General features: G+C 42.0%; 1 protein-coding gene across 2 annotated transcripts in view; it reads left to right on the forward strand.

Moving 5' to 3' along the window:
• Positions 1–26,098, forward strand: part of LOC121966678 (plexin-B2-like) — a 166,042-nt gene that overhangs the window by 35,827 nt on the left and 104,117 nt on the right. For both annotated transcript variants that reach the window (XM_088072664.1, XM_088072665.1), the window contains exons 2-3: positions 12,094–12,135; positions 24,166–24,218. The gene's annotated coding sequence lies outside the window, so the exon portion shown is untranslated. The remainder of the gene's footprint in view (positions 1–12,093; positions 12,136–24,165; positions 24,219–26,098) is intronic.

Below are 26,098 nucleotides of genomic sequence, written 5' to 3' on the forward strand. Positions count from 1 at the left end.
TCAAGTCAGTTTTAAGTTCTGAAGCTAAAGAAAACCTCGTAAACTCTCAAAAAAATTAAAAAATATTGGGAGAAGTCACATAAATCTCAACAGGACATCAAAAAGCAAGTTCACCCCAAAAATCTTGAGTTGTGTGATGTGATGTGATGTGATGTGAGTGACTGGAGCAGCACCGTGTGCGTTCAGCCTGCAGTTTCCCTCCGTTTTGGTTTCGGGGTTGAAAGATAAAAACTGTCCGCTTCCTTCCTGTTGACCTCGCGGTGCGTCCCCTCTGAGGACCATTGCTCAGTTTGTGGTATGTGGAGCCGAGTTTTTATAAACGGTGGATTTTTGCTGGATCCTTACTGACAGAGGACAGCGCGGCAGACTTTATTTATCTCTATTTATCTCTGGCTTTTTTAAGTTTAAGTTTAAAATTCCCTCACAGACTGAAGGGTTTGTGTCAGCAGTTTTTTCTGTCAAAAAAACAGAAATAACAGCAGAACAAAGACTTTACATGCAGATACTCACTTCATTTTATTCAGCAGCTGTTTTCTGTGTTTGCCACCAAGTTAGTTTTGAGTGATTTTTGCACAAAATGTGTTTCCTTTAATAGACTTTGAAAGTCTGTCCTTGCATTTTTGTTTCTGCAGACGAGACAAATAGTTTGAGTCACTGCGGATGCTCAGCAGAAACCCTCCTGTGTTTATTTCTCGCTCACTTCCTGTCTGAAAACGTTTGTCAGTAACTTCTCTGATTTATAGTCCAACACGCTGAGATTTGTGCATTTCACGGCTTCTGTCTCGATTTTAAAGCTTAAAGTGTAAACAGTTAAGGGCTGGGCGATAAAACCATAACGCTATCAATCGAGAAATAACTTTTCCTCGATTGAAATATAAGACAAAGTCAAAGAATGTCGATTGAACTCATTCCAGCCGTGTTCTGACAGACAACACCAACAGCCAATGATAATAAAAAATAGCGCGGCGGAGAACCAAACGCAGAGACGGCCTGTAGAACAATCAGAGAAGACTTTTATCGATATCGCCCAGGAAGTAGTTTAAACTTCATAGCTGTAGTTAAGATAAGATAAGCTTCATAGATTAAGGGCAGATTCAGGTGTTGCAGCAGCAACAGGACAGAAATAGGGACTGTTTGTTATTAATCCTTTAGGGACTGTTTGTCTCATTTCAGTCTCTTTTCTTCTTCCCGTTGTGATAATTGTGTGTGTGTTGATGCATGTGTCCTAAATGTGGTCCAGATTGTGTATTTGAGTGTAATCAGTGAATTTGCAGCTCAGCTCCTACAATAAGTCTAAAATACACTGTGGAAACTAAATAGTTACATTCAGACTGTTCAGGTCCAAAAATGCTCCATTGAAACCCATTCAAACTGACATTTTTGATCCCACAGCCATCAGAGCAGAAAAACAGGACTTGTATTATTTCTGGGTGTCATTCTGGGCTTTTGACTCTGAATTTGTCATTTTGACTATTTTACACCTGATTAGGTCATTTTGACCATATTTGGCATATGGAGGAAATACATGCTATTTCCACCAGGTGACCTGTCACAGTCAATGTAGCTGCTGATCACTGACATATCCCAGACTGTCAGCAGCTACACTCACACACTGACATATCCCAGACTGTCAGCAGCTACACTCACACACTGACATATCCCAGACTGTCAGCAGCTACACTCACACACTGAGGAGGAGGAGACTCAACATATATATATATATTTAATCTAAAAACATGGTGTCATCATGACAAAAACCTAGCATTTAAAGGGTTAAAATTCTAAAAATGAATGAATATGTGATATTCACGATTAGAACTGATGTTGGTTAAAAATTAAACTCAATAAAAGTAGAAAATCATATTTCTGTATAATATTTTTTAAAGCTTGTTTGTGAAAAGTGCATTTGGTGCTCAGAGCGATACGAGTGTGTGTGATTTCAAAGTAAGGGTTAAAAAAAGTTAAAATCATAGAATAAAAATAAGAATAGAACTCAACCATAGGCGATGAATTAAACGTAGTATTGCAGGGCAAGCAGTGCACATCCAGCTCCTTCCAAAGTATTTGTTGTTTCTGCTGTGATTACTGCGACTAAAACTACAATAAAACACTTTTTAAAATCAGATTAAAATGACACGATTCAGTTTCCCACAGCGAACCCGTGTAGTTTTAATAAACTATGAGACGGAGTGAGAGGAATCCATCAGATGAGAGGTGGACGACAGGATCTCAGGCTTCGTCTCTGCGTTTGTATTTTTCCGTCTGCCTCTCAGAAAATCAATAGCAGCTGGTGGGAAGTTCTGCTCTGTAATGACATTAGTTTGACACGCTCGTCTGCGTGTTAATGTGAACATGAGACCTGCTGCCTGATAACCCGGTTAAAGCTGAGAGGGTGCATTATATCCTGCCTCTGGTGTCTGAGTGTCGGGGTTCGTTGTTGAGCTGCAGGATGGAGGCTCACACGCTCTGCTTTGTTTCTGTCCTCTTAAAACAAGGGCTGTGTTTGTGGAGCGGCTGATCGTCAGCGCGCAGCTCGTATTAACGGCACAGAGCAGAAAACTTTGCGGGACGGCTCGGCTGCGTCCCGCAGTTTGGCCAGATCCGCTGAGCTCCTGGTGGAGCGACATCACTTCTCTTGTGCTTCTTTTCACGAGTAATTAAGTCTGTGAACTCTGAGCATATTGGTGCAAAATGAAAAAACTAAACTTCAGCCGACAGCAATGGCTTCTAGCCAAGTTATTTAACCTTTTTCTGTCTTAAAAAAAATCTAAGTCTGCAACAAATTAGATTGTTTTTTATTTAAAGACAGTAGTTAGTTAAAAAACCAGCACAGTTTCTCCGCTTCTTTAAACGTTTTGTCCAACACAAAACAGAGTATCTCTGCAGGTTTGTCACGTTTGATTTCATTTTGGTGTGAAAATATTTTGTCGGAGCAGCTTGAGCTTTTGTTTTGGAGCTGTGTGGCGCTCGCCACGTTGCGACACAGATTCCAGTGACGTGAGCGGCGGCCTGCGGCTCCGTCCGTGTTGCTCGCAATATCCTGAGTCCTGATATGATCCTGATAGGATCTGCTGTCTGCGGTCCACATCATTTGTCCTCTCTGTCCACATTCACTGTGTCGTCCACCCTCAGCTATCTGAACATCACGACACAAAAGGCAGTAAACCAGAGAATATTACGGACTCAGTCCAGCCTTTTCTACAGACCTTTTTATTCTGCAGACTTTCAGAGACGCTGCCGTTTTTAAACATTCAACTGAAAAGAGAGAAAGATTGTTTGCGTGTCAGACTTGAATGCTCAGTTTTTACAGGAGTGTTAGAGGGAAGTGTTGGCGTTGTACTGGTTGTTTTTTACCAGGATGTTGCTGTTTTTTCAGCAGCTTTTTGGCCGTCAAATGTATGTGACTTTAAACTTCCCATCATTCGTTTTCCTGCCAGGATAGCACCACGAAAAGGCTTGTTTTTCAGTGAGACGAGGCTGCGTTTGCTGCAGGATGGTGCCACGAAGGCAGCTGTTTTTTTACAGACATCACCACGTTTCCAGCCTGAATAGCACCACAGTGTATTTGCTTTTTAAAAGACTTGGTTGCATTTCCTGCACGGAAAGTTCCAGAAAAAGCAGTTGTTTGTTAGCGAGACATGGTCGCATTTCCAGTCAGACAATGCCACGAAAAGCAGATATTTTTACCCAGACATCACTGTTTTTCCTTCTCGATCTGTGCCTTGGAAAACGGTTGTTTTTTATCGAGACATTGCTGTTTCCTGCCAGGATAGTGCGACAAAAAATGGTAGATTTTTTGTGAGACATTGCTACGTGTCCTGTCGGTGTAATCACTGCTTTTCCAGCCAGGATAGTGCCATGGAAAACGGTTGTTTTTACTGAAACATCGCTGTGTTTTCTGTCGAGATGGTGCAACAAAAAAGTGTCAGATTTTTGCGTGAGATTGTTAGCGTTTCTTGCTGATGCACTGCTATGAAATTGAAAGCATTTTACAGAGAGATTGCTGCGTTCCCAGGACAGTGCTATGTAAAGTGTTTTTTAGGGAACAGCTTTTGAGGAACCAAATTTGGTGTTTTTTAGACACCCACTGCTGTTTTTCCAGCTGGGATTTTGCCCCCAAAAGCAGTTATTTTCAGCCCAAACATGATCTTTTTCTAACCACAACCACGTAGTTTTTGGACCAAAAACTACCACACTTTAACCACAGCCCTGTTGAGACATTAATTCCACTTTGGTTGGGTTCCAACTCTGTACTTTTAAGGGTACTGACCGACTTTCGGCTGTCCTGTCCGAGAACTGATTCATGTTAAATCCATCGGTGCCAAATATCAGAGAGAAAACCAGGTTTAGACGAGAGGCGAAGGCGCCATAAAGCGAGTCAAAGCCTCGGAGCGAATCTGTCGAGCTCCTGAGTTCATCTTCAGACAGCAGGGAACCGAAAACCGAAAACTGCAGCCAGACATTAACATTTGGCTTCAGTCTCTCACTGTGTGTGTGTGTGTGTGTGTGTGTGTGTGTGTGTGTGTGTGTGTGTGTGTGTGTGTGGTTTTGCTGAAGCAGGATGAGCTGCTGCTCTCAGAGCTCTTCAAAGAGCCGCCATAAAACCTCTGGATCTTAATCGGATGCTGTTCAGACTCCACATTGTAATTACACTCCAACACACACTTCAGTCTGCACGCTCCCACAGTGTGTGTGTGTGTGTGTGTGTGTGTGTGTGTGTGTGTGTGTGTGTGTGTGTGTTGGGTGGTCGTTCTGTGTTGTGTACAGTTGATGTCTCTTTGGGAGGTTTTATAAGCTGCATGTTAGATCACGTTAACATTGTGTTTGGACTGTTGATGTTTGTGTGACGCTGGTTTGATATTTACACAGATGTGTGTGTGTGTGTGTGTGTGTGTGTGTGTGTGTGTGTGTGTGTGTGTGTGCAGCTTATCTCTTTCGTGCTCTTCTCACCAAGTTTCTTTGGTCTCAATTGGATGTGAAAGGAAATCCCATGTCTGCAAGGCTTCCACCAAAGGCACAGACCTGTGTGTGTGTGTGTGTGTGTGTGTGTGTGTGTGTGTGTGTGTGTGTGTGACTGTGTGTGTGTGTGACTGTGTGTGTGTGTGTGTGTGTGTGTGTGTGTGTGTGTGTGTGTGTGTCTGTGTGTGTGTGTGACTGTGTGTGTGTGTGTGTCTGTGTGTGTCTGTGTGTGTGTGTGTGTGTGTGTGTGTGTGTGTCTGTGTGTGTGTGTGTGTGTGTGTGTCTGTGTGTGTGTAAAGCCTTTACCATGCCACAGTGGATTAACCACACAGTGTGAGCAGCAGCAGCAGCAGCAGCAGCAGCAGCAGAGCAGGAGCAGAGATAGACACACAGAGTTTCAGACCAATGAAGTAAAAAAAAAAGAGCTTTTAATTGTAAAACAACATGTTTGTCTTGAAGAAAAAGAAACGAGGTCTGTCGTTAATTAATCCTCAGCTGAGAAACTGTGATGATGAAAAGCTGGGAGTGTGTCAGAGTGTTTGTGCAGTGTGTTTCAGATAAGCTTGATCCCTCTGGAAACACCCGCAGCACCAAGACTTTATTCGTCTTATTAGAGCAGATTGTTTTCATTTGAATTCAGTCAGCAGCTGATCGATCGAGTTTCAGTGAAAACTGTGAATCTCTGAGCACAAACTACACACAGCAAAGAGCCTGTAGAGCTGCGACGAGCTGCGACTTTAGTCAGCAGAAGAAAATCTCTGTCAACTGAAATCCTATCAGCTCTTCAAGCAGTCGATCGGTCAACGGGGGAAAATGATCAGCACGTTATCTGAACGTCACTTGTTACCTGCTGACTGATTTTCAACGGCCTGCATCTTGTAACTGAAAATATACCATTGGCTTTTATTAATCTGCGCTCTTGACGGTGCTCGTGTTCTTGTGAAACGTCATCAGTCGCAGCTCAAGTACCGAGTTTGAAAGAGAGACTGAAAAAAGGAGCGATCACACCGAGACGCATCGCAACAGGCGCGACTGCCTCAAAAACGCCCTGGAAGCTCATCTGTAGAAAGAGCTGGTGGCGTCTGAAGTGTGGCTGCGTGCCCATGACCAAAAGTGACACTGAGGAGCGCTGCGACTTTCAACTTTTATTCACGCCCAAAACCGCCAGAAAAACATGCTGCGCGGCAGCAAGAGAGGAGCGCCTGACATGCACGCTTTACCAGCGGGAGACGCTACTTTCACTGGTCTGTTTTATGGATGACCCCTTAAGAAACCACTAAACGTTTTTAAAGACCTCCGATCCTACTGCTGTCTCCTGTTGACCTGTTCTTTGCTTTGACCTCTCTGTGACGTTGCACACACATACACACGCGCGCACCAGCTGACAGAAAGGCAGACTGGTCTGCTGCAGCGGTGTGTTCACTGGCAGTGGGAATGTAGCCTGTCGTCTTATAAAAACCTGCGTGCGCACACTAATTTTGGAGGGAAGCGTGTATAAACCTCCACAGGTCACTGAGTGCCTCTGCACGCTCGTGTTGTGTGTCCATGTGTGGTTTTCGTTTTTTTCCTGTCGGAAAACTCGTCATTTACGCTCGCCCAGGGCGGGAAATATTCAACACACATTTGAGGGTTCTGTCTCATTTTGTAAGAGAAAAAAAAAGAAATCTATTACATAACTTATTCTCAGTAAACAAAAATGATTTATTTTTGGACTGAAAGTACTCCCGTGTATTTTATCTTAGCATCGTTACTTACCCAGACGTATATGAAGTAACTCATGATAAATGTATTGTATTATTGGCATCAAATGTGTTGATTTTGGTGGATAAATTTGACAGTTTCCAAACCGCGACAGTTTATTCCTTTGTGACTCAGAGAGATATTTGTGCCAGACAAGGGTTCTGCTACGAAAAAGAGAAAAAAAACATAGGCTGATTATAAAAATTATTCTCAGCAAAGAAAAACTGATTTATTTTTGGGCTCCAAGTACTCCTGTGTATTTCATTTTAGAGAAACTACTTATCCTGACTTATACGAAGTAACTCATAATATATTTATTGTGTTATTGGCATCAAGTTCGTTGATTTTGGTGGAAGAATTTGACAGTTTCCAGACAGCTGCTGTGATTTTTTCCTCAGTGACACAGAGAGATATTTGTGCCAGAAGAGTTCACGCTGACATTTGAGTTAAAAAAAACAAACTGTCCATCATCGGCTGCTCAGAGACGTCCACACGGAGTCTGCGGCCAAACCTCAGCCAGGAAAAAGTGAAATCAGTGTTGTGACTTTGGATGGAAACTTTATTCAGAGTGGAATCAGATTAACAACACTGACAGGTAGATGAATAAACTGATACACCTCCAAACATTAGAACACCCTGAAAAAGTTTATTTTCTAAATAATTTCATTCAGAAAGGTTCACATATTGTATATTCATTACATGTTAATCAAGATATCTTAAGCCTTTTTTGTTTCATTTGAATGATTATGAAATCCAGTATCTCAAATTATTAAAATATTTCCTAAGATCATTTAAAAAGTGATTTCAAAAACAGAAATGACCAACTTGTGAAAAGTATGTTCATTTAAATCCTCAGTACTCTGTTCTGGCTCCTTTACTCTGAAAAATACCTGCATCAGTGTGCTTTGATAGCTGCTTCAGATCGTCTGTATTTTTGGGTCAGCTGTTTCTAATATTTTTTATCTTTTTTTTTATTATTATTATTATTTTTATCATTTTTCTTTTTTCCTTTTAACATGTGTTACATTCTTCTGGCTGTAGGCCATAATTATAAAAATTCAGATAGAAAAATGCTTGAAACATTTTAGTTCATGTAATGAGTCTAGAATATACTAAATTTCCACTTTCTGGAGTAAGTGATGAGTAATACTGAACTTTTTCACAGTAATGTTTCTGGGATGCAGCAGTGTAAATGGGTCAGCAGCAGATCACCAGTGTTCCCAGTGCAGCTGCTGGTTACGTAACAGTGTTCAGACATTACTGAGCGCGCGGCGTTCTTTCATAATGTTTCATCATTAGTTGCACGTTGTGATGCCGCTCTTACCTCAACCTGCCAGCCGCTCGCCGCCTCCTCCCGCTGCTGCGTGAGGCGGCCGGTCCACGCGCCTCATTACAGCTCTCAGCTCGCTGCGTGGCCCCGCCCCTCGCCGCGCTCAGAGCTGGCGTTCATCAGATAACACGCAGCCAGAAAAACTGATTTACACGACTCCTGTCATCCCTGCGCCGCGCCGCGTGCGCTCTGAAAGACTCACGGCGTAATAAAGTCTCATGAAATAGTCTGCCAGCAAAAACACATCAACCTGCAAATCACATCACAGCGACGCCGCTCGCTCTCCATCTGTCACGCCGCGCAGCTCCAAGAGTGTGTGTGTGTGTGTTTACAGTGTATGTGGAGGCTGAACCTAAATCTTTTCTCCTACATGCTGGTGTTTAGTCACAGGGTGTGTGTGTGTGTGTGTGTGTGTGTGTGTGCGTGTGCGTGTGTGTGTGTGTGTTCGGTCATTTGATCGCAGCATCAATACATCAGGGAGAGAATTCCAAGAATGTGGCGTTCACTCCTTCTTTTATTGGATTTCCAGCCTCCAGAGCTTCTCTCACTTTTCCACAGTAACTCGACCCCGAGCTGAGAGGGTTCATCTCAGCGACCTCCGCCACACCCAGCGGTGATGTTACAGAGCGCCGGTCACACCCGGAGTGCACTTTGACGTCGTCGCAGCAGATTTCTGTTGCTGTTTTTGTGGTTCGCGCACTGAAAAATGACTCTGCTGCATCTCAAGATTGACTTTAATGAACTGATTCTTTAGTTCTTTAAAACTGTGATTAACTGCAGAATTTCAGTCGCCGCTGATACACAGCGATGGCGCCATGAGGCCGCTCCTGCGTGTTCACACTGAACCTGACGACGGCGGCATCATGTGGCTCCGGTGTGTGATTTTGGACAGCATGCCGGCATCACGGAAACTAAAGAGGCGCGACATTTAACACAACAGTGTCGGCCGCGAGTGTGACATGTAACATACGTGCCAGCAGCTCTTTGTAAACAATAACAGTCACTGATCGTCCGTGTGTTTGGCAGCTGATGAGAGTCAGGAGCTCCTCGTTAGTTTCACTATTTGCGGAAAACTTTCGTCAAATTTTAAAGTTAACATTTTGGCTTTTTTTTCTTTACTTTTTTTCTGGCAAAGATTTCTGGCAATTTTTGTTTTCGGCAATTACTTTTCTTCAAAAATTCCCTTGTTTTTTTTTTGTTCTTTTAAGAATTTTTTTGTGTTTCTTCGTGTCTCTTCATGTCCCTTCGTGTCTCTTCGTGTCTCATTGTGTCTCGTTACAGAAATCATTTGTTCGGGAAAAAACAGAGTTTGTGTCAAGAGAGAAAAGATTTGAGTTTTTCATTTTGGAGCTGAATCACAGAGTAATTTGTCTCCTTTATGAGGGAGCTGTTTAACGGAGGACAGGAGGACAGGAGGACAGGAGTACAGGGCGACAGGAGGACAAAATGACAGGGTGACAGGAGGACAGGAGGACGAGATAATTAGCGCTTTGAGATCTGTCATGGTTTGGTGAATCGTCTCCGTGTCCTCACCCTCTCAAACGTCCCTTTACATAATAAAAACTAAAAACTTCACAGAGACGAGCTGGAGGTGTGAGCACGACTCCTTTCCTTCAGATTCAGCGAGTTAACCCTTCGAAACCTGCAGTGACATCGCTCTCCTTGTGCTGCGTTCAGGCGCCTTTCACGAGTATTTTTAAAGCTTTGGACCGCGCGTGTCGGTGTGATGCTTTCAAAAGCATGGAGAGAAAAGGGCAATGAGCAACTTGGTGAGAAACGCTCCACTAATCGCAAGAATTTAAGAGATTTATTTTATTTATTTATCTTTAAAAGCTAGGAAAATATTTTTTGGATAAAAAAGAAAAAAAACTGTGAAAAAAGAAGAAAGTTAGGGGAAAATTTCCAGGGGAAAAAAAAGAGAGAAAAGTGCTGACAGAATATTTTAGTTAGTTAGTTAGGGAAAATGTCTGAGGAAAAGAGAAAAAAATGAACGGAAAATGTTTAGGGGGAAAAAAAGAAAAAGTAAAAATGTATTATTAGTAGTAGTAGTGATAGTATTTATTATTATTAAAAAATCTTAAGCACTTTTCTCAGGAAATTTAAGTGTTTAAAAAAAAATTCGAAGCACTTTTCATTTCCTTGGTAATTTGTTAGGTTTTTTCCGTGTTTGGTTTTTTTCTAATTTCTTGTTACTTTTTGCTTTCATCACTCATTTCCTTCTTCCTATGTTTTTGAAATAAATCAAATTTTCTCAGGTTTCAGAGGGTTAATGATTTAAAGAGGCTTCTTTCTCCTGTATGAAATATTTAACAACAGGCAGCATCAGGTCGAGAGATGCGGAGGACGACGTGCTAACAGCTCCAGATTAATCTGAGGAGATTTTTGCATGTAAATGCCTCCTGAAAGAAAAACAAATGTCCATCAATGTGAATGACAGCATCAAAATGTGCAAACTGACGAGCAAAACACGCGACAGCTGGCAGAACAGCTGTGAAAATCACACCTTAAATATGCAGAAAATAGCATTTTACTGAGGCGTCCTTCAGGTTTCATTGAAGCTTATATAACACTGTCCAAAAAATCAATATTTGTCCACAGACGAAACCACGAACAAACGACAAGCTGTCGACACGTCCCATCTTTATACACCTATGCTTTTACTCATCACAGATATTTTTGTCTCCTTAAAAACTAAAAAAATGTGTTTCTAAGTGGCTAAACTACTGTAAACTACTAAATTACAAAAGAAAGAAATGACCAAGAGGTTAATAAGAAATCTGTGAAAAGTAAAAGAAAATTACCTGAAAATTTGGCCAAAAAAAGACAAAGTAAAAATGAAAAAAAAAACGAGAAATGACCGAAAAAAACTTTCCAATTACTATTATTATTATTATTATTATTATTATTATTATCATTATTATTATTATTTTATTTTATTTTTTTATTTTTTACATTTTATTAGCTGTCGGCCTTAATTATCTAAATTAAAATGAAAAAATGCTGTTAGTTTATGTAATGAGTCTAGAATATATTAAAATGAAATGTCACTTTCTTAAATAACTGTTGGAAAATATTTTTCACAATATTCTTATTTTTTTAGATGCACCTGTAGTCTTTCTACATCTACTAATCTTTTTTTGCATCTCTCTTTTTTACTCTGCCGCTAATACCATCGTCTTTGGTGCTCGTGATTTTAGTCAAATTAACAGAATGATTGGATTTTGGAGAATTTATAAGCCAACATTTTGTTTTATAAATCCAAAGAACGTCTTTAAAAATGAACTGCATGGTAACTGGATTGAGCCTCTAATAGAGAGAGGCCTTTATTTGACAAAATGTGGAGCTAAAGCGGGCTGGTAAAGGGGACCGGGCTTTATTTTGGGACCGGGCTGTTATTTGGGACCGGGCTGTTATTTGGGACCGGTATAATCAGTATAATCCATTACCTGTGATTTCCATCAGTGTCGTGCTTGCTGTTGAATTTCTCTTTTTACGGTGAGGTTGTTGTGAGATGAACTGAGTTTGGTTGTTGAAGCTGTTAACCTGATGATCCTCCAGCCTGCAGAGCTCAGAGCGCTGACTCATGATGATCGCGGTGTAGGTGTTTGATTAGTTTGGTCCAGATCACACGGACCACTGAACTCTGATCAGACTGAGTCACACAGAAAAGTGTTTCACTTCCTGTACATCTCCTTAGATTTTAGCAGTTTCTCTACATGATTAACCTTCAGATGGCTTTTTTTTTTTACCTCGTGGCTCCAGATTTCCATGTTTTTAACTCTAATTGACGGCCGAGCTGATGTAACGCTCCCCAAAGCCCCACAGGAGGATCCTCCCATTAAACTCCTTTAAATCATTCACCGAGGATTTCACCAGCAGTCATCTGTTTAATGTTCCTAAATGTGTGCGTGCTTCGGTCATGTCGGTATTAATAAAGTTGTTTTTGAAGATGTAAACCTTTGGCTGATTGCTGCAGGTCTTCTGATCAGAGGAAGTTTAAATCAAGTTTAATGGATTTTATTTGCATGAGATTAACGGCTGTAACTTTTGTGTTTTTTGTGCAGGAGAGGAGTCATCGGGGTTCAGCACACCTCAACACTCAGCAGGTGAGGACTGAAAAATCATCTCATCTCTGTTCTCTCCACCTTTTCACGTCTCTAAAAACGTTTTGATTCAGACGTGTTTTATAGGATTATAAGAAAACAGTGAAACACTTGAGTATCTTCATATTATGCTTTGTGATTCTGTATTGATTCCCAGAAACGGTACTATATATCGATTTTTAGTTGCTTACAATTTTTAAAAGTTTGTTTTCCCAAAGAATCCTGCAAGCACTTTAAATATATATATTTTTTACTGATGTTGACAAATGTTAATTTGCTCAGAATGCACAAAAGTCTTAAAAATAAATGTTCTCATGCATGAGGCGTATGCATATGATCTTTATATAATGAAAGTTTTCCTAAAATTAGATTTTAAAAATCGCAGTATGTTATCTTGCTAAAAATATCGGAATATATCACAAAACACAGGCCGGTGTGCCTCAGGGGTCCATTTAAGGACCTCTGTTGTTCACTATTTAAATCAATGATTAGTGCTGGTGTCCACATCCAAATGTACGCAGGAGAATGAGGGGAGTGTGAGGAAAACGTTATGTGGTGCGCCCCAAATTTATTGAAACTTTATTTTTAGATGTTATTCAGATGTTTAAAGTTGCTTTATCATCATCATCATTTTTATATTTCTTTAGTGAAAATTAAATGCAAGAATTAGAATTTCTACTAAAATTGTGACTCATTTTGCAATATCTGTGAAAATAATGGCTGTATTTTTTTAAAATTCTATTTTCTTTTATTTATTTTTTTATTTGATATTATTGCATATCGTGCTGTCCTATAATATTACAAGACATAAGTGCTCTCGAACCTTTTACTAATATGACTTAGTTCTCAGTGGTTAACTTAATGAAACCAGCATGTGGTTGTTGTGGGTTCAGCAAATAGTGATGGAGACAAAACACACTGAGAACAAATGGAAGTTATTACTTAGTTATTACTGGACAAATTGCATAAAATTGAACATTTGCTATGCCGTTTGTTTGTTTATTTGTTTGTTTGTTTTTTGACAAATTGTATTGTTTTTTAAATATTCAGATACATGATAGCAGTCCTTGGTCTGGAGATATTTCACGACATGAGACTGTGGCTTTATACAGATGATAAACCCTTTTGATTTGGTAACAACATCAGACCGGACTTTATATATTTAATAAAACAAAGACAGTTCTCTGTCTTTCTTCCATCCAACAGCTTTTCCTGTTGTGCAGCGAGTGTCTGCCTCGCGGGGCAGTTAGCGTGGTGTGTTGCTTTATTGTTTAATTCCTCCTGCTTTGCTTCTATCGGCCGCCTCTTATAAAATTCCCATAAAAGCAGTTCATTAAAGTCGAGCTGCTGTGTCAACACGAACCAACACAGAGCAGTGGGCTCGTTATTTACCCGTTACAACACACTGTGTGTGTGTGTGTGTGTGTGTGTGTGTGTGTGTGTGTGTGTGTGTGTGTCTGTAAACAGGAAGGACAGTTTGATAAATCCACTGACACAGGAAGTGGTCGAGCTGTAGTGATAATAAATCATTTATTGAATTCTTTTGATGTTTATCACAAACAGAAGAAATCACAGGCTGGATATTAATATTTCACAGTGTCTCGCTGTTTTTCTACAGTCGTAGTACATTTTTGGGACCGGGATGTTTCCAGTCAGCAGGTTTTTCACTGTTGTCACACAGATGATAGGCGAGTTTCCATCACAGATTTTGCAAAACTGAAGCGATATTTTCCACATTTTGATAAATCCCAATGTGGAGCTGACTGTGTTTCCACTGAGTGATGTTGTCCAACTTCTCAGTAACCATGGCGATGGATGTCCAAAACATCAGCAGCTTCATTTCTGCTGCAGCCGCTCGATAAAGCCGATCTAATATTAATTTCTTTGTCTGGTATCAGAGTGAAGAAGACTTGGGTCTCTTCCTCCGTCCTCGCACACAGAGTCATGTTTTAGGATGTCATGTGACTTTGTTTTACGTCTTCTTCTTTTCTGGGTTTAATGGCGGTTGACTATCTATAAAGCCTCATTACTGCCACCTGCGGGGTTTTTTTTTGCAATAAACGGGGGAGTTTTTTCAAAATTGACGTGTTGCCATCAGACGTATTTTGTATTTGCGATTACATTTTGCACAATTTGAGGGTTAATGGAAATCCACCTGCTGTTTATTATATTTTCATATTTTTTGTTATAAGGCCTTAAAGCCAGCACTTAATTAAATTTAAAATCTTGTTTACTTACTTCTTTGATCAGATGTATGTAAATCATCATTATACCAATTTTAGACTGACTTTTAAGAATATCTAATTTATTTTATTTTGACAAAGATATTTTTTGGCTTTTTGGCCTTGAATGGACAGGACAGAGTAAGTGTGAGGGGGGGAGAGAGGGGACACAGCCTCTGTTCATCTTCTGGAGCTTCTGGACGCCCCCAAAACATTTTATTTTTAAATACAGTCAAGATTTGAATTGATTTCACTTTATCAGAAAAAAATTACATTTGTCTTGTGCTCATCAGCCTCATCACATCATCATGTTAAATGAGGACGCAGAGCAAGAAAATCAGTCTTCCACACAGGCTCTGCTGAGTGTATATATATATATATATATATATATATATATATATATATACATATAAATTTAGTTTCTTTATTTTTCACTCCTTAAATCCCAGAAAGCTCTCGGTCTCCCACCTTCCTGTGGGAGGTGTTGTAGGTTTATTCTGCAGCAGGAAGTGGAGTGTGTTTGTATCTTTGTGTGTGTGTGTGTGTGTGTGTGTGTGTGTGTGGGTGTTTGTGCCTCGGAGGGGAGCTGCAGCTGTGAAGGCTGGCTCCAAACATGTGAACTGCGCTCAAACACTTCCACAGCAGAGATGAGTGTCAGCGTTTGTGTCCGTGCGTGTGACAGCAGCTCCTCTACAGCTCCTGCTGCGTCATATAAATACATGAATTAAATTTAAAATTTTAAAACATGTAATAAATAAAAGAACGCTTCTTGTCAAACAATGCTGTTTGGAAACAGTGTCGATCATACCTCCGTACGAACATTTCTACGCAGATGATATTTCACCGTCCGAATTTTCTAACTGAATTTAACTTCGTGCGCCGCGTCGGACGAGGCGTGGATTGTGTTTCTCGTCACATCGTTGGTGCGACTTATAGAGAGGGGTGACGTCTGATAGAAAATATGCGAGCTGCTGAGAGTCACATTAAATGTCAGTTTGATGCAGAGTGCGTACCTGACAGACTCCTCATCACACCTTAATTCATCCAGGATATAGTTTAATATTGTATGGAACATATATATATAATTCAGCGTGTCACTGAATGATGTATGAAGTATGTGAGTCGAGCCGGAGCGACGCTGCAGGTGACAGACGCAGAATAAATACATCAGGAATTAGGCACGAAGACGACAGATGAAGTGGTGTGTATACATATGTGTACATACACACACACACACACATATATCTGAATGCGTACAGACTGCTGTAAGGGTTGGAGTGTCTGGGACTCGTGCAGTGACAGGTTGATGACGCCGGCCTCTGTGGCGGCGGTGGTGTGATGGCGTGTGTCGCCGCTGAGGACTCGTGGTCGTCTGTAAATGTGCTGATGCTCGGTGAAAAAGAAGAAGTGATGTGTGTGTTGTGTGTCGCGTTATTCTGCGGCGGCAGTGAGAGGCTGCGGCGTGAGATGAGAGAATCAGTTTGTATTGAACACGGCTGAATGCGGCGCTGATGAAAGCTCATGCTGATAATAGCTTTTTCATTACGTCCTTAGCTCGGCTCGCCGTTTCTTTCTCTGTGGCAGAGAGAAGCTGTGCTGCCCGCTGCTGCTGGACGACGCTTTCCACCGCACTCACACTCTCTGTTTGGGAATATAATTTTTTGTATCGCCTCTCGGAGAGAGACGGCCGGTGTGAGGTGATCGTATTCAGCCCCAAACACTGACCAAACTCAATCAGCTGATCGTTAACCCCCTGACCCCTGTGGCTTCATAAATGTCCATACGACCATCTTTACTTCAAATTTCACTGTTAAATATTCAGAAAATGTTGCTTCATTAACTCTTTGAAAGCTGGGTTGACATGACTTCTCTTGTGCTGCATCCAGGCAGCTTTCAGACTTAATTGCTTTAATTTCTTTCAAAAACACGAGGGAAAAAGGCGATCAGCAGCGTGGCAGAAATGTCCTGCACATGTAAAAAAAAAAGTAGATTTAGGAAGAAAAATAAGCTTGGGAAAAATATCAAGAGAAATAAATTCTTAATTACCATAATTATATATTTAAAATAATTTTACAGAATTTGTATCATTATCATTATTAAAACTTTTAATTATTTAAACTAATCTCTTGTTTTTTCACTTCCCCAGGTTTTTGTTTTGCTTTTTGCTAATTTTATTTCTTATTTTTTATTCAGCATTAGAGCCTGATGGGTGGTGTTACCGCTGTTTTTTGGTAGTCGGCGATAGCTGTGGCTGAAGGAATCATGTGTTCGTGTGTTTTTTCATCCGTCCGTCATATTTGACACAAACGTTCACTATGATATCTGAAGATGATCTTGAGGGAGTTTCCCAAAAGTTTGCACGAATGTCCACTTGGACTCTAGTTTTAACTGGTAAGACTGGTTGTTGATGGTCAAAGGTCAAGGTCACGGTTGGCCTTAAATGGTTGGGACATCGTGGGTGTGAGCATGTTTTCTAAAATGAATAACCGGATCTCTGGTTTTGGAAATGATTTTAGGCTGAAGTTTGGCTTCAGACACTGATGAGAAGATAAAAAAGCATCCAGGACGTTAAGCTTGAGTCAGACTTTATTTGCCAGCTGGTCGGTGCGCGCTGCAGGTCGGCTGCTGCATCGCTGCAGGATTTACTGCGGTGAGGTTTTCTGTGTGGTGACCTCCTCGCTGAAATGATGGCAGAGGCTGCTCTGTGTCTGAACCGCTGGCTGATGATGAGAAATCTCGTAGTTTTCGGGCAGCGGAGGGTGAAATAGAAGTGACTCGTCAGCGAGGAGAAAGCTGCTCCTTCTCCTCTCTGTGCTGGAATTCTGGGAATGTCGTCAAAATTTTGAGACGTTTGATCGAACAAAAAAAAAATTAGGAAAATTCTGTGAGTCAGTCTTGGAAATAAAGTTTGACAGAAGAGAACATTTTTAGTCGGTGAGGTCGGCGGAGCGCCGTGACTCAGGCGGAGCGGCGAGTCATAAATCCGCAGTGTGGCCTCACGCCCTCTGCTTTCATCAGACTGGGAGTTCTGGGATTTTGTTAACACGGAGAATAATTCAGATCTCATTCTGTGTCCTCAGTTTTTCTCTCCGTCAGTAAACCGGCAAGAAGCTCACGCTGTTTATTTAAAATACGTGTTTGTACCGTCGACTCCTGCCTCAGATATATATGTGTGCGTAAACCGCTGATTCAAAGACACACGAGCTTAGATAAAGTTGGATGATTCGACACACACAGCTCGCCGTTCTCTTAAAGGTCAGCTCTGTGAGAGCTGCAGGTTTTCATGTCTAAATTCACCAAATCTGATGTTAACATTGAAGATTTACTTCAGCTGAATGAAACTGATTTTGCTATAAAAGGTTTAAAGTGAGCGGGCTTTAACCCTTTAAAACCCGGAGCAGAGTCACGTTTCTTTCTTTCCAGATTTTTATTTACCATTTTAGGACTTTTTTTTTTTTTAGGTTTTTAGGACTTTTCTCAGACTTCTGGACATTTCTAGATTTCTACATGGACTTTATTCCATATCGCGCAGCCCTAACCACAAGCTCTATTTTGATGCTGTTTTATGTCTCTGACACCTTATGGAGACTAAAAGGACAAAAACTATCACAGAGTCAATCTCTTTATTTTTATTGTACATTAGAAAAATGGTTGGGGGCCACCAGGGGCCCTATCAGGGGCCCATGGGCCTTAAGTTGAGTATCACTGGCTAAAATGAGGGTTAAAACACATGATTAGTTTCTGTTAATGCAAAAAAAAAATGAGAGTAAATGAAAACAAAAAACAGCAGCAGCCTCAACCCGAACCCTGAAACAGCAGAGTTACATGAAGACAGTTTACCCAGCATGCCTCTGGCCTCACAGACACACTGATTAACCGACTGTGAGTGTGTGTGTGTGTGTGTGTGTGTGTGTGTGAGAGAGAGAGAGAGTGTGTGTGTGTGTGTGTGTGTGTGTGTGTGTGTGTGTGTGTGTGTGTGTGTGTGTGTGTGTGTGTGTGTGTGTGTGTGTGTGTGTGTGTGTGTGTGTGTGAGAGAGTGTGTGTGTGTGTGTGTGTGTGTGTGTGTGTGTGTGTGTGTGTGTGTGTGTGTGTGTGTGTTTGATGATGTGGTGACACAAAGCAGAAGAGGTCTGCAGCTCAGGATGAAGGGATGAACAGAGAGGAGTGGTGTGTGTGTGTGTGTGTGTGTGTGTGTGTGTGTGTGTGTGTGTGTGTGTGAGTGTGTGTGTGTGTGTGTGTGTGTGTGTGTGTGTGTGTGTTTGGGAAATGGGTCAGGAGGAAGTTGAGGGTGTGTGATTTGTGTGTGTACTTGTGTGTGTGTGATGTTCCACAGCTGAGACCGTGTTGTCAGTCAGTGTGGGAATTTGCTCTTGCTCTTTGCTCTAAAATGACTCTGAGTGTGTGTGTGTGTGTGTGTGTGTGTGTGTGTGTGTGTGTGTGTGTGTGTTGACGGTGCATAACTTAATTCCAGAGGGAAGCCAAAGCAACAGCGCCTCTGTTTCCTGTCCTAATTGCTTATAATCCCACACAAAGAAGCCTTCAACACACACACACACACACACACACACACACACACTCACACACACACACTCACACACACACTCATTCACTCAGGCATTTTAAATGTTAAAAAAGGATTTATGTAGAAAGTTTTAACATTCATCGTCTGTTGTGACAGAACGGCTCAGTTATCTTTTTTTCAGAACTCAAAATCACATTTGTCATGTTTGTATGGTGTGTGTGTGTGTGTGTGTGTGTGTGTGTGTGTGTGTGTGTGTGTGTGTGTTGTTTCCTGGCGTAGAGGTCAGACGGAGAGCAGAGGGCGTCCCTGCCTCCAATCTGGACCTGCTGAGTGAGTCTGTCCTCCGTCTGCCTCGACCAAATCTGCCAAAAAAAAAGGCAAGACAAGAAAATCTGCTGCTATAAATCATATTAATGAAACACGAAATTCAGATTTTAGACACAAAAAGTGTTTTTTTTCTAGAGGGTTAGGGTTAGGGGTTAGGGTTAGGGTTAGGGTTAGGGTTAGGGTTAGGGTTTAGGGTTAGGGTAGGGTTAGGGTTAGGGTTAGGGTTAGGGTCTGCCAAAAAAAAAGGCAAGACAAGAAAATCTGCTGCTATAAATCATATTAATGAAACACGAAATTCAGATTTTAGACACAAAAAGTGTTTTTTTTTTCTAGAAGTTTATTCTTGATGTGATTCACGGAAGAGCGAGTCTGCTCAGCGAGTCTCTACAGAGCGAGTCTGCTCAGCGAGTCTCTACAGAGCGAGTCTCTACAGAGCGAGTCTCTGCTCAGCGAGTCTCTACAGAGCGAGTCTCTACAGAGCGAGTCTCTGCTCAGCGAGTCTCTACAGAGCGAGTCTCTACAGAGCGAGTCTCTACAGAGCGAGTCTGCTCAGCGAGTCTCTACAGAGCGAGTCTCTACAGAGCGAGTCTCTGCTCAGCGAGTCTCTACAGAGCGAGTCTCTACAGAGCGAGTCTCTACAGAGCGAGTCTCTACAGAGCGAGTCTGCTCAGCGAGTCTCTACAGAGCGAGTCTCTACAGAGCGAGTCTCTGCTCAGCGAGTCTCTACAGAGCGAGTCTCTGCTCAGCGAGTCTCTACAGAGCGAGTCTCTACAGAGCGAGTCTCTACAGAGCGAGTCTCTACAGAGCGAGTCTGCTCAGCGAGTCTCTACAGAGCGAGTCTCTGCTCAGCGAGTCTCTACAGAGCGAGTCTCTGCTCAGCGAGTCCTTGCAGAGACTCGCTCTTTAGAGAAAATGAAATAAAACTCGTCATATTTCATGTATTTTCTCCACATAGCACATAGCCATAGCATCATGTGACCTTGTAGCATCATGTGACCTCGTAGCATCATGTGACCTCGTAGCATCATGTGACCTCGTAGCATCATGTGACCTCGTAGCATCATGTGACCTCGTAGTGAATGTCTCACTCATCACCTCATGAGAGCGAAAACACTTTTTTGTGATAACTGTTTTTTTTCTAAATCAACATGTTTCCATTAGACGTATCTTATATTTGCATTTTGAGGGTTAATGGAAACCTTGCTGCTGTGTGCACGCCTGACCTGCTGCAGCTTACAGGATGCCTGACTCCAGGTGTTTCCAGGTGTTTCCAGGTGTTTCCAGGCCGCTTGCTGTGTGTTTCCAGCTGAGCTCAGAGAGTGAGTCAGTCTGATGTGAGCTCTCAGTTCGTGTTTGGTGCTTAAATGTGATGTGGTGATGAGCGAGCGGCTCTGAGAGTCGGCGAGCGGCGTGCAGCTTTGCTCACTGCGTCTGATTAGAGTCTGTAAACAGAAGCAGCAGGAGACGGACTGCTGTTATTCACATGAAATTCCTGGAAAACTTTAGTCCAGTAAATGGGAGTTTTTTTAAATTGTCGTGTTTCTATCAGGTGGATTTAAGATTCACAATTTTAATTTGTGCAATTTAAAGGTTAATTGAAACACGCTTTGTGTTATTATTATTTACATTGTCAGGGCAGTACTTTGACGTGTACAGAGTGGTATTCATATATGTACAGCACCTCTGCTGACGACATAAATCCGTCTGACTAAAGCGAACCGAACCTGTCACTTCCTCTCTCTCTGAATCCTTTTTCTTATTCAAACCTCAGTCTGTCTTTTGCTCCACGCTCGTCTGGAGTCGTGTCTGTGGTTTCAAAATAAAGATCTTTGTGCGCTTCATCAGCAGATAAGTGCGGTGTGATTGTGCGGCGAGCGCCGCGGTCGCTCCCTGAATCCCACACGATGAATATTTATTGTCTTTTTACGGTTTTCAAGCCACTTCCTGATGATGGAAGGAAACATTGTGTGGACTGATGCTTCGCCATCTGGATGTTTAGATGTTGGATGTTAGATGGAACATATGGACACACACACACTGCCGCAGAAAACAAATGAACACACACACACACACACACACACACGCACACACAGTCATGCAGGAGTCGGGCTGTGCGATCCAGAAGCATATGGTTCTTTGAGATAGAGTGGAGACAGACTGGCCCATTCTGCTGGATCACACCGAGGGCCTCAGCACTGTCAGAAGTGCTGCCAAACAAACTTCACCACACACACACACACACACACACACACACACACACACAGTCTGCCCTCACTAGCTGCTCGGCTGCTTGTTTCAGTGTGAAGCGAGAGGCCACATTCAGCGTCTGAAATGCAGAGCTGCTAAGTAACTAAGTACTGTGTATAAGTATACACTTATGGTACTTCTGCTGTACTTTTTGTGCTACTTTATACTGCTACTGCACCTAGGGACTCTTAGTTATTTATGAGAGGGGAGGGGGTGATGCAGAAAGGAGGAGGAAGTGCTTTTATTTTGGCATAATACCTGAAATAGCTGGATTTTTTAAAATTTATTTTTTTAATGGCAATTTTTAAAGAAAAAAATGGCTTTTTTTTCTTGGAAACAATTTTGCAATTTTCAAAGAAAAAAAACTGGTGATTTTTGGCAAACGTTCACTTGCGCTCAAAGATGAACTGATTTTGGGGGTCGGAGGTCACTGTGACCTCACTGAGAATGTAAAATCTCAAGATGGCCTTGAGTGTGTGTGTGTGTGAGCTTTTTGTATTGTTAAAAATTTAACTCAATGAAAGTAGAAAATCATATTAATGTATAATATTTTTGAAATTTTATGTGCAGAGCAATACGAGTGTGTGATATTAAAGTGGGCCTTAAAGTTTTAACACTATATCTCCTGTGTGTTTGAGTCTCTGTCTCTGTGTCTCTGAGCGTCTCTGTGTTCATTAACGCCTCAGTGTGTCTCTGCGTCCCTGCGTCCCTGCATCTCTGCGTCTCTGTGTTCATTAACGCCTCAGTGTGTCTCTGCGTCCCTGCGTCCCTGCATCTCTGTGTCTCTGTGTTCATTAACGCCTCAGTGTGTCTCTGCGTCCCTGCGTCCCTGCATCTCTGCGTCTCTGTGTTCATTAACGCCTCAGTGTGTCTCTGCGTCCCTGCGTCCCTGCATCTCTGCGTCTCTGTGTTCATTAACGCCTCAGTGCGTCTCTGCGTCTCTGAGTCTCTGCATCTCTGTGTCTGTCTCTGGGTTCATTAACGCCTCAGTGCGTCTCTGCGTCCCTGCGTCTCTGCATCTCTGTGTCTGTGTCTCTGTGTTCATTAACGCCTCAGTGCGTCCCTGCGTCCCTGCATCTCTGCGTCTCTGTGTTCATTAACGCCTCAGTGCATTTCTGCGTCTCTGAGTCTCTGCATCTCTGTGTCTGTGTCTCTGTGTTCATTAACGCCTCAGTGCGTCTCTGCGTCCCTGCGTCTCTGCGTCTATCCCTGCATCTCTGCGTCTCTGCATCTCTGCGTCTCTGTGTTCATTAACGCCTCAGTGCGTCTCTGCGTCCCTGCGTCTCTGCGTCTATCCCTGCATCTCTGCGTCTCTGTGTTCATTAACGCCTCAGTGCGTCCCTGCGTCCCTGCATCTCTGCGTCTATCCCTGCATCTCTGCGTCTCTGCATCTCTGCGTCTCTGTTTTCATTAACGCCTCAGTGCTTCCCTGCGTCCCTGCGTCCCTACGTCTCTGCGTCTGTCCCTGCGTCCCTGTGTCCCTGCGTCTCTGCATCTCTGCGTCTCTGTTTTCATTAACGCCTCAGTGCTTCCCTGCGTCCCTGCGTCCCTACATCCCTACGTCTCTGCGTCTGTCCCTGCGTCCCTGTGTCCCTGCGTCTCTGTATCTCTGCGTCTGTCTCTGTGCTTGTCTCATTAAGAAGATTACTCCCTAAATTGATTCCTCTTTATCTGCTCCGTTAAAAAGTGCTTTTGTTTCAGAGCCGGCGAGCGTTAATGTTATCGTTCAGAGAGAGGACGCTCGTATTATCGCACATTAAACTGCCTTCAGTCGAGCTCGCTGCAGCTTTCTGGTATTATTCCAGGCACTAATATGATTTTCTCTCTGATAGATAATACGGCATTCTGGCAGTTTGTGGGAATTCATTATTACGTTTAATTAACTTTGCCATCTTAGCTGTGTGAATACGAGCCGGCTTCTCTTTTCTCTGATCCACTGCAGCCTCTGGAGCTCCGTGCAGCCGCTGATCACACTTTCTACTTTCTACTAATACTCACAGGATGACTGCAGAGTGCGGGGTTACATATATATACTGTATATATATATATATATACATATATATGAAAAAGTCGAACTATTTCTCCCCATATAACGGAATAAATTATTAAAAACTTGTTTGAAAAGAAAAAAATACTGGATAAAGTTTTGTCTGAAAAGTTACTGGATCAAATTTTGATTTAAAAAGTACAATTTACTGAATGAAATTTTGATTTAAAAAGTACAATTTAGTGGATCAAATTTCGATTTAAAAAGTAAAGTTCACTACTACTGTACTGTAAGGCTATTGAATTGAATAATATTTTAAATGCAGGATTTTTACTGAAGTAGCAGATCTGAGTGCTTCTTCCTTCACTGACCCGAAAAGATTTAAGTATTTTGACTTGATTTCATTCAAAAAACAAGGAAAGAAAGCAATAAGCAACTAGAAAGTTTGATATTAGTTGATATTAGTTAGTTATTTGATGATTTTCTGTTGATTTTCTCTCTTTTTTTAAGACATTTTTTACTGTGTTTTTGGTTTTTTTTGCAGAAGGTGAGACATTTGATGTCAAGTTGCTGATTTAATATTTTTCCTTTATTTTTGAAAGAAACAAAACCAATTTGTCCACATTTCAAAGGTTTAAATACACGACAGGTGTCTGAACAAGAAAAGCACAACAAAACTAAGCTGGTGCAGGTTTCAAAGGGTTAATAGCTTGAGTTTTGTGTTTCAGGTTTGAGAGGAGTTTGCTGTGATCAGAGATCGACGGGTCCGAACACTCGACAGGTAAGAAATCATTTACAACTTCTTCCGACTTTTATTCTGAAATCTGATTTTCATCCCTAAAAACTGTTTTCTTTCTCATGTTTTTTTTTTCCTCACAAAATATGTCGTTGCCTTCAAACTGCTTTTTTCTGTCACTTCTTTCTCTTTCCCTCTTTTCTCGCTGTGTTTCTGTCATTTTCCAGCGTCCCCCCTCTCTGCTGTCATCACAAACCTCTGTGCTTCCCACCAACGCCATCGGCTGTTTGTTTTGGCAGCTTCAGCCTCTTAGTGTGGTTTCTGTGTGTGTGTGTGTGTGTGTCTGTGTGTGTGTGTGTGTGTGTGTGTGTGTGTGTGTGTGTGTGTGTGTGTGTGTGTGTGGGTTTCGGGGTTAATTGGAGGCTTCAGGCCGATTTTTAAGAGATGAATTGTTGGTGAGACCCTGCTGCCCCTCCAACTCACACTGCTCACATATCAGCCAATTACTGACACTCTACACACACACACACACACACACACACACACACACACACACACACACACACACACACACACACACACACACAGAGCTCTGTGTATTATGCTGCTCTCCTCTTGCCGTTTGAACCCGTCGAGCTGCTGAAGCTCTGACACACGAACACGATGTTTTCTTGTGATTCTGGAGCAACAAAACAGTTTAAAGACAGAAAGAGAGAAACAGCTTCACTACTTTAACCTGAAATGTCTGTTAAAGAAGTGAAAATCTGAAAATCTGTGTGACTGCATGATTCAAACACACACACACACACACACACACACACACAGAGGGACGGGGTGTTGTGGAGTGAGTCTCTGACTTATGTGCTCTTATTTTTTATTGGCCTTTTGTTGCGGTTTGGTCACAGACGCTGGCTGTGTTCACAGTTTGGCGTGTTTGTCTTGTGACCACGCCCCGCTGAGACGGCGCTCGTGCACAGTAACGCTGTCACTGCTGGGAAAACGGCATGTTAACAGCAGCGCTTTGCAGTGCTCGCTGCAGTGTTCGTTCCTCCTGAAGAAGGTGTGGTTGCACTGAGATATTCTGGATGCTTTGAGCTTCTTTTCAGACCCATTTCTACAAAACGAGCCTGACACGTTTCATGTCTTTGGAAATGTTGGACTTATGAACAGAATTCAAAGAAAAGATCTCCATAGTTGGGTCTGTTTTTCTGCACATTTTCACTGGTTTATAAAACACCGTGAGAGGAAATGCCAAAGCCAAAGCTCCTCCCAACGTCTGTGAGTGCAGCGAGCGTCTTATCAACGCTGATTTTAAGTTAATTAATCGACGGTCAGTCAGCCGCCAAGAATTTAATTGAACGTGTGAAACACAGACTACGAACGCTGTCAAAGTAAGAGCCATATGTTGCTGTGAGCTTTTATTCTGAAAAAAAAGCTTGATGTATTGTTTGAAATAAGGAACGTTTTAATGTTTGTTTGTTTGAAATAGTGATTGGTAATTTTGCCGATAATCAATAAAGGTAAGTGCTTATGATCTGAGACATCCAACTGCTGTAAGGCTGAATTTTTGACTCCATTCAGTTTTTTTCTGCCTAAATGTCTACTGAGTGTGTGTGTTCAGACTGAGTGTGTTCAGAGTGTGTGTGTGTGTTTTCAGACTGATGACCTGCTGCTGTAATGGCTCGAACACCTCGGTGTGTGTTTCTGCCTGCAGACCAGCTGCAGGGTTATTTTGCCCGTTTAAGGATTTTGTCAGAAAACAGCGTTTTTTTGTTGGAGAGGATTTTTCACAGTCTTACAGGGAAACGCTGAATATTTAGAAAACAGCGGAGGTGGAGACATGTTATTCAGTCAAATTTAGTTCGAACTGGCTCCTCAGAAACTCAAACTGGACCCTCCACTTCCTGTTCTGTCCTCCATCCATC

Source organism: Plectropomus leopardus, chromosome 22, assembly GCF_026936395.1.
Source record: "Plectropomus leopardus strain MGB_pleo_1.0 chromosome 22, ASM2693639v1, whole genome shotgun sequence".
NCBI classification, from domain to species: domain Eukaryota; kingdom Metazoa; phylum Chordata; class Actinopteri; order Perciformes; family Serranidae; genus Plectropomus; species Plectropomus leopardus.